We start from the raw sequence: 13,617 nt of genomic DNA, 5'->3' as shown, positions 1-13,617 counted from the left end.
TGTTTACACCCATAATCTGAAAGTGTGCATTTGTAAATATATACACCGAGTGTACAAAATATTAAGCACACCTTCCTAATATTGAGTTGCATCCCCTTTTGCCCTCAGAACAGCCTCAAGTCATTGGGCTGAAGGTGTTCCATAGGGATGCTGGCTCATGTTGACTCCAATGCTTCCCAGACGGGAAACTGTTGAGCGTCCAGCTCAACGCCTGGCACCTGCTACCATACACCATTCAAAGGCACTTACATCTTTTGAATGGCACACATACACAATCCATTTCTCAATTGTTTCAAGGCTTAAAAATCCTTCTTTAACTTGTCTCCTGCCCTTCATCTACACAGATTGAAGTGGATTTAACAAGTGACATCAATAAGTCACCTAAAACCCTCACAAACTTTTACAGATGCACAATTGAGTGCTTCCGGGCGGGCTGCATCACTGCCTGGTTCGGCAACTGCACTGCTCATAAACGTAGGGCTCTCCAGAGGGTGGTGAGGTTTGCACAACGCATCACTGAGGGCAAACTACCATCCCTACATGACACCTACAGCACCCAATGTCACAGGAAGGTCAAAAAGATCAACAAGGACAACAACCACCCAAGCCACTGCCTGTTCACCCAACTACCATCCAGAAGGCAAGGTCAGTACAGGTGCAAAGCTGGGACCAAGAGACTGAAGAATAGCTTCTATCTCATGGCCATCAGACTGTTAAACAGCCATCACTAACACAGAGAGGCTGCTGCCTACATACAGACTTGAAATCATTGGCCACTTTAATAAATGGATCACTAGCCACTTTAATAATGTCACTTTAATAATGTTTACATATCTTGCATTACTCATCTCATATGTATATACTGTATTTTATACTACCTACTGCATTTTGCCTATGTCACTCTGTCATTGCTCATCCACATATTTATATGTATATATTGTTAGTCCATTCCTTTACTTAGATTTGTGTGTATTAGGTAGTTGTTGTGGAATTGTTAGATATTACTTGTTAGATATTGCAGCACTGTCGGAACTAGAAGCACAAGCATTTTGCTACACTCGCAATAACATCTGCTAACCATGTGTATGTGACCAATAAAATGTGATTTGATTTGGATGATAGTTTTCATCTGGATTCACCTGGTCAGTCTGTCATGGAAAGAAAGAGCATGTTTTGTTCACTCAGTGTTCACTTTTGTTCACTTACATTGGTTGTCTTTGCTCAGTTTATTGACAGATAGATGCCTGTGTGCAGTGTGTTGATCTTTTTGCTGTGGGATTGTGCTTATGAGCTCTAGTCAGTGTTAATTAGCACACACCATAGCATTATATCAGGTTCCCGTGGTGACGTCTGATTGCATTGTACCTGTGTGTGGCTGGAGAATAAGCAATGGGGGACCACCACGCACATACAGCATGCACACACACACAGACACACACGCACACGCACGCACGCACGCACGCACGCACACACACACACACACGCACGCACGCACGCACGCACGCACGCACGCACGCACGCACGCACGCACACACACACACACACACACACACACACACACACACACACACACACACACACACACACACACACACACACACACAGCAGACAAATTCATACACATTAGATATACAAAATGTAAATACACAAACATACACATATAATACTACAGTACACCCACGCACACATGCATACCATACTCTGATGTAAAAGTAAACAGGCATGCACAAATACACAGAGAAGTATTCAGTTACACACACATAAAGCTATCTTCCATTTGCACAGCATAGAACAGGTGCAAGGTCAAGCCACCATGCCAATAATAGACAAGTCTCATCATTCTCTGAAATAGTTATCTCAAAGTCACTTCATGTTTAAGTAAGGTTGTGTGCTGTTTGGATTATTCTGACGTGGTTGGAGTGGGAGAGCAGGTCAGAGAGATCCCCTGTGTGTGTGTGTCCTTTCACCTTTCACCTCTCTGCTCCTATAGCAACCTGCTGTGGTTACAGTATGTTATGTTTGGTGTGTTTTGTCCATGTGTCAATCCAGATTCAATTCAGCCTTATTCCGTAGGCTACTCAAAAATCCTTCAACAACAGTTATCAGGAAATTATCAGCATACCTGTTACCGTTATTTATTATCTGGATATCTATGTCAGAAACATTTTCTTTAATGACTTTCTCAAACTGGTGGAAATTCTGTTCGTCCATGAGGCTAGCTGTTCCTAGGATTGGGCAGGACTAGAAGTATGGGGACGGGCTTCATAGAGTTCACAGCTGATAAGATGTGAAGGGTCATTTTATCAGAACATACTGTCCGGGCCACTCTTGGCTATCCCTGAGAGGCGGTAGGTTGGCTCATAAGCTAAGGAGGCTGGGTCACCGTCATCCCCCCTGTCCGCTGCTCTGTGGCGCCTGATGCGGGGCACCTGTTCCCCCCAGTGAACCACTTCCCTGGGGGGCAGCTTCAGGTTTCAGCATGTCTATTTGTCCCTGAGCTCTGAGCTTGCCAACTGCCATGTCCCAGCCCAGAGCCCAGGCATCTATCCAGCCAGTGACTGAGTGTTGTGACAGAGGCTTTGACTGTCATGTGCCTCACAGCTCTGAGCCCCTCTCATCATAGGGTTGTCATCGGCGTGGCACCTTTAGTGGAATATGAGTCTGTATGTCTGCCCGTGTAAGGGCGTGTTCAGTATTTGTTTGAATTGCACATATGTGTCGTCCACGTCTCTTAGCACGTTTTAGTTGTTTATTGCTAGTCCTACACAAGTGTTATTAAGTTAAGCTTGGATGGACAAAATGTACCACTGCAATGTATTTCTTCTATAAAGTTAATTTATCATTTCATATGTGGTTTTTAAGAAACTATTACTGCTACATTTTGCTGACTGCCTGTATTTATTTTAAAATAAATTACCCAGTTTGAACTGGTGGATTTATGTAGACTAACATGAGCCTCACTCAAAATTGGGCCATGGGCAAAAACTGTTTTTTTCAAAAGTCTGGCGTTGGCCTACTTTATGTGAGCAAAGTCTGTGGGCACAAGAAATTACAAAATGAGACAAAGCATACTAGCGTACTATGCTAATTCAAAGCATACTAGGCTAATTCAAACAGGACTTTGTTCCCCAGTGCAGTTAAAGTGACAGTAATGTGTTTGTGCTAATCACAGTTAATGGTAAGAGTGGCCTGGAGAGGTTGAGGATGCTGGGCTGAATGGTAAAGGAGGCCAGGCTAGTCCATCCATCACTGTGTCATGGGTGGAGGAACTTGGTCATGTGGTGCAGTTATGGTTCCCCTCACGCCAGGCCCTGAGTGGGAATAAAGCTTCAACACGCGTCAACCATGACCAAAGTGGAGCAGCCAGGAGCACCCTGCCGCCCACACGTACAGACACACAGGGAATATGCACAAGGATAAGAACGTTGTTAACAGCGAGATGGTTGTACAGTCGTCTAAAAAACTGTGACGGACCTCAGCGTTACTCTGGACCCTGATCTCTCTTTTGACAAACATATTTAAAAATGTTTTCGAGACATTGTAAAAATGTTAAACTTTTTGTCTAAAAATTGTGAAACTTTTTGTCCAAAAATGAGGCAGAAAATCTAATCCGTGCGTTTGTCACTTCTAGATTAGACTACTGCAATGCTCTACTCTCCGGATACTCAGATAAGGCCCTAAATAAACGTAGAACAGCTAGTGCTAAATATGGCTGCTAGAATTTATGTTATCATATTTCTCCAGTGCTAGCCTCTGGCTTCCTGTTAAGGCTAGGGCTGATTCCAAAGTGTTATTGCTAACCCACAAAGCATTACATGGACTTGCTCCTACCTATCTCTCTGATTTGGTGCTGCCGTACATACCTACGCTACAGTCACAAGACACAGGACTCCTTACTGTTCCTAGAATTTCCAAGCAAACAGCTGGAGGCTGGGCATTCTCCTACAGAGCTAAATTATTATGGAATGGTCTGCCGATCCATGTGAGAGACGCAGACTCAGTCTGAACCTTTAAGTCTCATCTCTTCAGTAGGGCCAATGACTGAGCGTAGTCAGGCCCAGGGGTACGAAGTGACACGATACGGGAGTGACGAACCACCCTTGCTGTCTCTGCCTGGCCAGCTCCCTTCTCTCCATTGGGATTCTCTGCCTATGACCCAATCACGGGGGCTTCACTGGCTTGCTCAGGCTCTCCCATGTCGTCCCTAAGAGGGGTGGTTCACGTCGTACCAGGCTTTTTTATAGTCGACTTGAGTGGGTTGAGTCACTGACATGATCTTCCTGTACGGTTTTGCGTCCCCTTGGGCTCGTGCAGTAGGGAGATCTTCGTGGGCTATAGGCCGCCTCTCAGGGTAGTAAGTTAGTGGTTTGTTGATATCCCTTTGGTGGTGTGGGGCCTGTGCTTTTGCAAAGTGGGTGGGGTTATATCGTGCCTGGTTATCCCTGTCCCGGGGTAACTTTGGACGATGCCACAGTGTCCCCCGACCCCCCCCTGTCTCGGTCTCCAGTATCTATGCTGCAATAGTCTAAGCGGCGGGGGCTAGGGTCAGTCTCTCCTATTTGGTGTAGTTCTCCTGTCTTATCTGGTGTCCTGTGTGATCTTAAGTATGCTCCCTCTAATTATCCCATCTCTCTCTCTCCCCTCCCGGAGGACCTGAGCCAGACTACCTGGCCTGACAACTCCTGGTTTTCTCTGTCCCCAGTCCACCTGGCCGTGCTGCTGATCCAGTTTCTGTTGCTCTGCCTGCAGCTTTTGAAACCCTGTCATGTTCATCAGATGTACTACCTTATCCCCCCCCCCCCCCCCCCCACTACTGTGATTATTATTTGATCCTGCTGGTCATCTGTAAATGTTTGAACATCTTGAAGAACTATCTGGCCTTTATGGTCATTTTAATGTCCGGCACAGCCAGGAGAGGACTGGCCACCCCTCAGAGCCTGGTTCCTCTCTTGGTTTCTTCCTAGGTTCCTGTCCTAGGCAGTTTTCCTAGCCACTGTGCATTGCTTGCTCTTTAGGCTGGGTTTCTGTATAAACACTTTGGGCCTGATTCAGACTGAGGAAATTACTCAGCTTCTCAGTAGATGGTATTCAGACTTACTTTATGAAGATGCGTAACGGACTTTGCATGCGTATTTCCCTTGCTCGCTCTGAATGACTGTAATTCAACCGCTGAAAACCCTCCCACTTGCTGGCCAACAGATTTTCTTAATTCAAAAAGGTTTTCAGTACATTTATCTTAAGCCATCCCTTTAAATACGGTGTATTTTGTTGACAGACCCAATAGAATATATCGAGAGAACAGGTTTAGAATATTAGGGATTAATGAAAGAATGCCATTTAAATAAATACATATATTTATCTCCTTTTCAGCACCAATTGGTAGATTTAAAAATACTCCAATCTTGTAGATTATTTATGGTTAGGAAACTATTTATGAATCATAAAGAACAGGTTTGGAGAGCCTTCGTGCACAAAAGAAAGAAAACAGTGGTTTGGAAATTGCCACATTCAGTTCTTCAACCCATGGTAATGTTGGAAGATTAGTGTACATAGAATTATAACAGGGAGAATAGTGTACAATAGTGTTCTATGCCTCGTCTATTGCCTGCACTAACCATGGAACTGTGTGATGACACGACCAAGTATTGTGCCATGCGTCGGGATCAAACTGTTGCACTCCACTCCATAACGATTTAATTAGCCTACATGTCTTTTTTTATATTATCAACTGTTACTAATGATCCTCAGCATAAACCAGATGGCAGTGACAGTGTTTATAAAGGAAGCAAATTAAGGTAAATGAAACAGTGTAATTAAATGGAACGATAATGTAGGCTACACCAGCTGAAGGGAAGTAAGTGTAAATTGGCAGTTGAATGTTGTTATTAGGCCTGATGGTCAATACTGATAGTGGATAATATTTAACATGATAGAAACAGGAAACAGAGAAAGTCGGGGTGGCCTAATATTAAGACATTTAAGAGTGCCCATCCTTGCAAGTTAAAAGGCCGTACAATTTCAGTTCTGAATAATGGAACAGCATATCACAAACTTTACTGTGGGAGAGTTGATATGTTGATATGCTTCAGTTTGCTGCCATATGACTGTTTCACGTCTCCAGCAATTATATGGTAAAATAGACCTAACACAAGTGTCATTTATATTTACAATTCCCTTATCCAATCAGATTACTCATTTACATAGCTCTTGTCAATAGCTCTTATCAAGTTGTAAATTACAGTGCATGGAGAATGCTGTTATTTCTATCAGAAATAAATAAGAAGAAGCTTTTTCTACCTGGATCCGGCAGATTGCTCAACCTTATTCATGGTTTCCTCACGTGTAACGGTGGTGGAATTATGAGGGAATTAAGTCAAGGTCAGAATACGGCGTATCTGTAGACACACGACTGCCACTCCTTCATTTATTTGATCTCCACCCCAAACTAATAGTAGATGAATAGCACACTATTCTCATGCTTAAGTTCAACGTCAGGATACACATATAGAGGGAAAAGTGCATAAAAAGGGAATTATGTTCCAATTACGCACGCTTAACTCGGGTCGGAATGGGGCCCTTTGTGACAATTGCTGATGTAAAAAGGGCTATATAAATACATTTGATTGATTGATTGAGTCAATGATATTTTTGTGAAATTATCAAATCAAATCAAATCAAGTTTATTTTATACAGCCCTTTGTACATCAGCTAATATCTCGAAGTGCTGTACAGAAACCCAGCCTAAAACCCCAAACAGCAAGCAATGCAGGTGTAGAAGCACGGTGGCTAGGAAAAACTCCCAAAAAAGGCCAAAACCTAAGAAGAAACCTAGAGAGGAACCAGGCTATGAGGGGTGGCCAGACCTCTTCTGGCTGTGCCGGGTGGGGATTATAACAGAACATGGCCAAGATGTTCAAAATGTTCATAAGTGACAAGCATGGTCAAATAATAATCAGGAATAAATGTCTGTTGGCTTTCATAGCCGATCATTAAGAGTTGAAAACAGCAGGTCTGGGACAGGTAGGGGTTCCATAACCGCAGGCAGAACAGTTGAAACTGGAATAGCAGCAAGGCCAGGTGGACTGGGGACAGCAAGGAGTCATCATGCCCGGTAGTCCTGACGTATGGTCCTAGGGCTCAGGTCCTCCGAGAGAGAGAAAGAAAGAGAGAAGGAGAGAATTAGAGAGAGCCAAGATTTTCAAAATGTTTATAAATGACAAGCATGGTCAAATAATAATTGGTCAAATAAAATTATAACAAACAGATGACATCAAAACAGGCAGTAACACAGTCCAGTTGGATTATGAGACACAGCTTGAGGACTTAGTGAAGGCTCTCTACAGTGTGCTGCAGCAAGAGGGCCCATGATAAACAACAATGGTCCCACTGCCATTCTTGACAGGTGTGGAGGGTGTGGCTGCAATCATTGGATGATTGGCTGAGATAGTTCCACAAGGACTCACCCTGCATCCCCCTGGGATCCACATGCCCACCATCTCTCCATGCCACCCTCCACTGCTCTGCTCTCAGCCCCAGCCATCCCTCCCTAAACCCAGGGTCCTAACTCACACACCTTGAAAGAGAGAGAGCACCCAATTTTACACTCGCACGCACACAAACAAATGAGACAGTATTGATTGGAGCCATGGGTGCATTCTCAGTGATGCTCCTCTCAATAGATCAGTCACGCTCGCATAGCTTCCCTTGCTGCAGGCTAGAGCCTTAACACTCCAGCCCTGCGCTCAGGGACATATTCAATCCACCAGCCCACGTAAATAGCCATTTTAACCACAAAAACAAGCCCTTTCTTCTCCTTCTAACACCATTCCTCCTCCGCTCGACTCACTGATCACTTAAAGCATCTCTGTAACTATTAATTTATCCACATTGATAACACTAATGATGTTATCTATTCTACTATGTCCTCTGATGTTATACATGAAATGTACTCTGTACCAACTTTGGTTTTAGAAGTAGAGGGGACATTATTTAAAAATGTTTATGCAGTCAGATAAACATTCCAAACAACCTACTTGACTGTTCGGAGGCGTCCACCGTTGCCTCGTTTTGTAACACATTCAAATTATTAAACTGGGGGGGACAAAAATGCAATTTCAGAATGTGGGAGGAACATGTATTTAGTATTTATAGCAGTGATTGCCACATCTATGACTCATCTCGTCTTTATTTCTGTGACTGTCTGAGTGGGAGCTACCACAACCCATCTTCACACCACAGATTTGCTGACACTTCTCTGGAAGTTGAATCTTAGGGGACTGTCTGTGCTTTGAGCCCCCCCCCCCCCCACCCCCCAGACCCACCTGCATGGACGTGAGAGAAGTTGTCTTCGGCTGCATCTGTTGCCTGCGTGACTCGTCTGCAGATTAATGACCTCATTAAGGAGTGCCTCTCTCGGTCTGGAGCTGATGTCACATGAGCACACACCCAGATACAGACACCCATGCACATGCTCCCACTAAAACACACACAACATGTTACCACTAAAAACCTACACCTAACATATACTGTATAACAAGATGGGGACTGTGCTGTTTATATGGCTTGGACACCCAACATAGGATCAGGAATGGTTTTGAACAGGAGGGGACCATCATGATTTACCATTCTCTTGCTATAAATCGCATCAGTCACCACTCACCCCTTCCCTCGTCATCAGGATGACACTGTCACGCCTGCTCCTGCTCTCCCTCTCTGTCGCTTGAGGGTGCCAGGCTGCCCATCATTACGCACACCTGTCACCATCATTACACGCCGCAGCGCTCATTGGACTCACCTGGACTCCTTGCCTTTGTTAATTGCCCCGTCTGTAACTGTCTGCTCCCCTGTTTGTTCCCTGTGTCAGCATTAATGTCGTTATGTCTTCTTGTCCATATGCTGTCCGGTCCTGTTCCGTTCCATGTCCATTGATAATTAAATGTTCACTCCCTGTACCTGCTTCTCGTCTCTACCAGCGTCGATCCTTACAGACACAGTGATCTAGGGTGAAGCCATATAGCCTATAGAATGAAGGGAATAGTGTTCTGCTCTGTGTACCTATAAGGATTGACAGCTAGTCATTGCTTTGTGTACATGCAAAGCTTCTGTAAAACCATGCACTTATCAAAATGATACATGAAGTCCTCAACAACCTTTACCAAGCAACTATCCTCTGTTTTATCTTACACTCTATTTGCTACCAATACGCCTTCCATGTCTCACTCTCTTCCTTAGTCTTTACGAGCTATCCTCTCTCATGGCCCACAAAACTGTTCTGTTCTCATCCTTAACTGCTAAACAAGACCCTATACTCTTGCTTTTACACACACACACACATGTTCTTCTCTCTTCGTGAGAACATCAAATTAATGTCCTTTCGAAATCCTATTTTACCCAACACCTAACCATAACCCTTACCCTAAACTTAAACCTAAACCTAAACCTAAACCTAACCCCAAGCTTAAAATCGCCTTTGTCCTCATGGGGATTTGGGAAATCTCCCCACGAGGGAGAATTATCCTTGTTCTTCTGTCCTTGTTGGGACTTTTGGGGATTTTAGGCCCCTACAGGGATAGAAGAACCAAACCTCCCCACACACAAGCACACGCGCACACAAACACTGAAATGACTGAAATGATCGGTTGAGAACTGTTGTTTTGACTGCTCTATGCCTAGCGATGCAAAATACTTTTTTTTTTTAATTGCCTGGTTTTCCAGAAATCCTGTCTGTAAGATTCTGGATTTCCTGCTTATCCCACCTGATCCCGGGACCCTCCAACCGGGATTTCGGGAAAACCAAAGAATTTATTGAAAGTTCCTGGAATTTTGCAACCATATCTATGCCACATGCACAGTAGCACTAAGATGTTTACAGGAAACACCATCCCAGCCACTCATGTGTTGGCCTGTTCTGGCCCCGCGGGGAGAGAGGCCACCTCTCCTCTCCACTCAGGAGCCCTGTATGTGTCTGCTTATGTAGGACATGCCCCGTACATGCACACACAGCCAAGATCTCATGCCTGAATGAGTTTGCTGGCAGGCCGTGGGCTGTGAGGTGTGGGCTGTGTAGCCTGCACGGACAAGAAGGGGTTACGGTCGCACATTCCTGAGTTTAGAGCCTGTAACTAATATTGGAGTTTATTAGCAGAGTAGTTGGAGGCTGAGCCTAGGCATTCCCATCTGGAAGAGTCAACGTCTGGCTCCCTCACCGACACACACACACACACACACACACACACACACACACACACACACACACACACACACACACACACACACACACACACACACACACACACACACACACACACACACACACACACACACACACACACACACACACACACACACACACTCACACACACACACACACACACACGCACAGACACACACACACACACACGCACACACACAATTGCACCTGTGCACAAACACATTGACACATTACTAAAGACACATCAAAACACAGACACACGCACTAGTACACACACTCATGCACACACTCTCGTTTTTTGTCTGACTCCTTTTCTCTCCCTCCATCTTGTTTTCCTAGGTTTTAGTCTTTGTTCTCCTTTTCTATGCCATTATTTTCTGTATTATTTACTTTTTATTTCAATATTTATAAAATGTTAGCCTATACATACAATTAATGCCTAAGCAAATATATGCGTCTTATGTTTAACCCTTTTAATGTAAACATATAAAAAATAATCAGCTTGGTGTGAAGTTAAGTCTATTCTAAGATTAAGCTCACAAAAAGCATTATGCAACCATGAGCACCAAGCTTTGTAGGCCATCTGATATATTGAGTTAAAGGTGAGCTACAGAAATAGCTATTCTGTTGTGCTTTTCACAGTGCATAGCTTTCCTTTCCTATTATGAAACTTCAACGCTATCCATATTTTACAGTAATGTAACATATTCACTGCAAATACATGGATTGTGATGGATGTAATATAACATTCCAGCTTATTTTACATGGCTTTCGGCTACTCTTTAAGAGGTTTTACCATTTTTATAATCTAATATTAAACAATAGCATCAGTGACAAGTATTTTGTCCTTTTCTTAAACTGGGTATCAAGCCTATCTGATAAAAGTCGACATAGTACAACCTGTGATTGAGATTATTTCCCTCCATTAAGCCTGCAGAGTGCACTTTAATGATTGCATCACCCAATTCTGATTAAATATCATAATATCAACACACCTGATTATCACTATGTGGTAAAGATAAGTTGATGCTCTCTTTTTCAGAAATGTTAACTGCCTAATTCCTTCCCCACTCTGTGAAGCTACACCTCAGTCTGTGGGTCATGCCATGGTTTGGCCCATGGTGTAGTTGGAGCCCTTGTTTGACTGACAGAATGGAAGAGAAGCAGGGTTAACGAGTGCATGACAACAGTCTACAGTGTTCACCTTGTCATTCAAAGGGAGGGTCCCCAGTCTCCCTAGCACCCCACAAAGGTGGCAAGACAGTGTGGAATGTTACTTTTAACTCTCGGGGGCTCAGACGGCCACAAGTTCAGCATCTCCTCTCACTCCACCTGCCTGGGACATTTTTCTGTGGTGTGGTGGTGGTAGGGAGAGGGGCTAAGGCCTCTTGCTCTGGCTTGGTCCATGGTTGTTGCACACATGTTGGGATGCGTCTGGATTCAATCACCACTGAACAACCCTGTTCCTAATTAGCCCACTGAGATATAGCAAAGCTAGCAGGTTTTAAAGTGATGGCTGTCGCAATCAATGTCACATTATTAATATTTAAACTGATACTGACAATGCCTTTAAACTAATGTACATTCAAAATCACAAAAATGATTATGTCACACTTGAAGATGACTTGACATTTTCCAATAAAAATGTTTACCCCAACCACGAAATTGTATTGGCTATTGGTATTCAGCCATTAATCAATCAAATTTGTAGAACTCTCCTTAGCAATTTTGTCACAATAGGGGTGTATTCATTAGTCGGATTCCTTTGCAAAGCATATTGTCTCCTGAAAAACGTTTTGCAACTGACACCGTTTACTCCAAACGGAAAACGTTTTGCCACAAAAACAGGAGTTTCTATTGCAAAAATGAGGTCCCTCCCCGTTTGCTTCCCAGAGGAAATGGTAAACTTGTCCATTGCAAAACGTTTTGCAATGGAAACCAAATTCAGGTAGGTTGCTCCTCGTTTCATTCCGTTTGCTTCCGTTTGGTTCTGTTTGGTTCCTAGTGAATAGTAAATACATGGTCTACAAGTCTTGTCAAGGGTGAATTAAGCCTGATTACTGATCTGACAGTTTGTGTGACTAGAAAGTGGGTTCTGTCTCTCATAAATGTTTAGCCAATCGCCTTCAATGATAATCAACTACACCCATCTTCTGAATTTTGTTAGCAAGGACTTGGACTGCCCCAGTTAATAATTCTAGTGAGAGAGAAAGTTTTTGTAATGTTACCCGTAATGTTCCCCTGATTTTTAAGTGTCCAATATTCCGTTAGTTATGGGAACATTCGATCTCTGTTAGAAAAAACCTCCTGAGAACTTATTTCACATGTTTTGCGTTAGAGTTAGGAAAACATTCCCTCAATGTCAAACAGAACTCACCAAGAACGTGGTTCTGAACATTGAAGTCTCCAGACCTGGGCTTTCGGGGCTTTAGCCCTGAGTCTTTTGCCCTGCCGGGATGGTGTAAAACAAGATATACATACTAACATACTAACACGCTTGGGAAGGAATGATGTCAGAGACAGGTTTGCACCTATAGTCCAGTTTAATTTGGTTTAATTTCTAATCTTCATGGATGGACTAACATCCTAGTACTGTGTAATTTAACTTGCAATCTTTGTGAATATTTAGTTGGAAAAAGGATTATATGCTGGTATGTACAGTTGAAGTCAGAAGTTTACATACACCTTAGCCAACTACATATAAACTCAGTTTTTCACAATTCCTGACATTTAATCCTCGTAAAAAATTCCCTGTCTTAGGTCAGTTAGGATAACCACTTTATTTGAAGAATGTGAAGTGTCAGAATAATTGTATTTCTTTCATCACATTCCAAATGGGTCAGAAGTTTACATACGCTCAATTAGTGTTTGGTAGCATTGCCTTGAAATTGTTTACCTTGGGTCAAACGTTTCGGGGAGCCTTCCACAAGCTTCCCACAATAAGTTGGGTGAATTTTGGCCCATTCCTCCTGACAGAGCTGGTGTACTGAATCAGGTTCGTAGGCCTCCTTGCTCGCACACGCTTTTTCAGGTCTGCCAACAAATTTTCTATAGGATTGAGGTCAGGGCTTTGTGATGGCCACTCCAATACCTTGACTTTGTTTTCCTTATTTCACCAACGTTACACCAAACATACATAGAACATGGTTGGCATATTCTCCAAATATAAGATATAAATGTTCTTTCACGGGACATTTTTCAGAGTTCTTGCACGTCACTGGAACATTCCTATGAAAAAGTTAGGTAATTACCTAACGAGACTCTTAAGGGAACGTTCTCTAAAGTTGTGGGAACGTTTGCTGTTAGCATTGCATTTTCAGTAGCCCTACTGTATAATTTTACTCTGTCTTGTTGCTTGAGAATTCACTCATCCTTTTTATCAAAGCAGATCATTATTATTCCTCACT

This window comes from Salvelinus fontinalis, chromosome 28 (assembly GCF_029448725.1).
Source record: "Salvelinus fontinalis isolate EN_2023a chromosome 28, ASM2944872v1, whole genome shotgun sequence".
Taxonomy (NCBI): domain Eukaryota; kingdom Metazoa; phylum Chordata; class Actinopteri; order Salmoniformes; family Salmonidae; genus Salvelinus; species Salvelinus fontinalis.
Note: the sequence above shows the minus strand (reverse complement) of the source record.